Genomic DNA, 2,684 nt, shown 5'->3' with positions numbered 1-2,684 from the left:
TGTTTCTGGAACAAGACTAGATCAGGGAGGTGTCTGGATGAACCTGTATTTATTTCACTTTCTTACTATCATCACTTACTGCTTAACCCTTTTGAATTTGGCTTCTGGCTTCTCCTACCACTCACTCAAGGTACTTTTTTTTTTTTTTTTTTTTTTTCGAGACAGGTCTGTTTCTGTCACTCAGGCTGGAGTGCAGTGGCATAATCATAGCTCACTGTAACCTGGGCTTAGTCGAGCCTCTCAAGTAGCTGGGAAGCTGGGACTACAGGCACGCGCCACCAGGTTTAGTTAATTTTAAGTTTTTTTGTAGAGAAGGATTTTCTCTGTGTTTCCCAGGCTGGTCTTGAAGTCCTGGGCTCAAGTGATCCTCCCACCTTGGCCTACCAAAGTGTTGGGCATGGGCCACTGTGCCCAGCCCTCTTACTTTTACCAAATCCAGTGTGAAAGAACACTGATAGGCTGAGCGCGGTGGCTCACATCTGTAATCGCAGCACTTTAGGAGGCTGAGGCCAGCAGATCACCTGCTTGGAGAAACCACACCTCTACTAGAAAATACAAAAAAATTATCTGGGTGTGGTGGCACAAGTCTGTAATCCCAGCTACTCGGGAGGCCGAACGAGGCAAGAAAATCACTCAAATCCAGGAGGTGGAGGTTGAAGTGAGCTGAGGTCACACCACTGCACTCCAGCCTGGACAACAGTGAGACTCTGTCTCAAAACACACACACACGCACACACACACTGACAGAGTGTTGTTTTTTCAGCTCTCGTCTTTCTATCCCAGTTCCATCTGTCACTTTTTTTGGGGGAGGTTTTGTCCTGTTCCATGGGCTGGTCTCTAGCTCTTGGACACAAGTGACCCTCCTGCCTTAGCTTCCCAAAGCCCTGGGATTACAGGCGTGTGCCACCAATGCCTGGCCACATCTACAACTCTTTTGTTTGTTTTTGAGACAGTCTCACTGTCACCCAGGCTGGAGTGCAGTGGTGTGACCTTGGCTCACTGCAGCCTCCGTCTCCCAGGTTCCAGTGATTCTCCTGTTTCAGCCTCCTGGGTGGCTGAGATTACAGGCATGTGCCACCACTCCTGGCTGATTTTTGTATTTTTAGTAGAGATGGGATTTTGACATGTCAGCCAGGCTGGCCTCAAACTCCTGACCTCAGGTGATCTGCCCCCCTCAGCTTCCCAAAGTGCTGGGATTACAGGCATGAGCCACTGCGCTCAGCCTGCAACTCTTTTTTTTTTTTTTTTTTTTTTTTTTTTGAGGTGGAGTCTCCCTCTGTCGCCCAGGCTGGAGTGCAGTGGCCGGATCTCAGCTCACTGCAAGCTCCGCCTCCCGGGTTTACGCCATTCTCCCGCCTCAGCCTCCCAAGTAGCTGGGACTACAGGCACCCACCACCACGCCCGGCTAGTTTTTGTATTTTTTAGTAGAGACGGGGTTTCACCGTGTTCGCCAGGATGGTCTCGATCTCCTGACCTCGTGATCCGCCCGTCTCGGCCTCCCAAAGTGCTGGGATTACAGGCTTGAGCCACCGCGCCCGGCTCAGCCTGCAACTCTTAATTCACCCATTTGTGGAACTTCTCTCCCTCTTGGGTCCTTTTTCTTTTGAACTACACAGATGTTCTACCTTCATTCTTTTTCTTCTCTGTTTTTTTCTGGGGCATCTTATCCTCCTTCACAACTTGAATTACACCTTCTGGTGTTAAACTGTTTCTTTTGGTTCTAATCCCAACTTCTGTGCATAGTCAGGTTACCTGCTACCAGTTCCCTCCAAATCCCACCAACTATTTTTGTCTAAAATAGAATTGATAATCTTACATACACATATACTTGCCTCTCTTCCCTAACTTACCCATTCCTTTTTAAAAACAGGCACTTCATCTACTCAGCCACCTGGGCTGGAAACCACAGTGTTCTCTAGTTCTGCTCTTTCCATCTCTGCATATCTGGTCACTCAGTTCAGAATATTCTGTCTTTTAAAAACGTGCCTGAAAGTCGGGCAAGGTGGCTCATACTTGTAGTCCCACCTACTCAGAAGGCTGAGACAGGAGGATCCTTTGAGCCCAAGAGTTCAAGGCTACAGTGAGCTATGGTTGCACCACTGTACTCTAGCCTGGTGACAGAGCAAGACACCGTCTCAAAAAAAAAGCTTCTGAAATGATCTCTCCATTCCCATTCACTCTATTCATCATTATTGCCTTCTGCTACCCAGTCTATTTCCTAAACATTTTTGCTGCCACTTAATTTTATCATTCCAAAGCATGCGATTGGTTTTATCTCTCACTACTCCCTGTTTAAGAAAACAGTGCCAGCTGGGCACAGTGGCTCACGCCTGTAATCCCAGCACTTTGGGAGACCGAAGTGGGTGGATCATGAGGCCAGGAGTTCGAGACCAGCCCGACCAACATGGTGAAATCTCATCTCTATTAAAAATACAAAAATTAGCCAGGCATGGTGGTGGGTGCCTGTAATGCCAGCTACTCAGGAGGCTGAGGCAGGAGAATCACTTGAACCCAAGAAGCGGAGGTTACAGTGAGCCGATATTGCACCACTGCACTCCAGCCTGGGCGACAGAGCAAGACTCCATCTCAAAAAAAAAAAAAGAAAAAAGTTCCTAAAGTGTTTTTCATACTTCCTCAACACTCATTAGTGTGGACCATGCAATCGATTTAGGGAATTAAACCAT

The sequence above is a fragment of the Rhinopithecus roxellana genome, chromosome 17, assembly GCF_007565055.1.
Source record: "Rhinopithecus roxellana isolate Shanxi Qingling chromosome 17, ASM756505v1, whole genome shotgun sequence".
Lineage (NCBI taxonomy): Eukaryota > Metazoa > Chordata > Mammalia > Primates > Cercopithecidae > Rhinopithecus > Rhinopithecus roxellana.
This window is presented reverse-complemented; position numbering follows the sequence as displayed.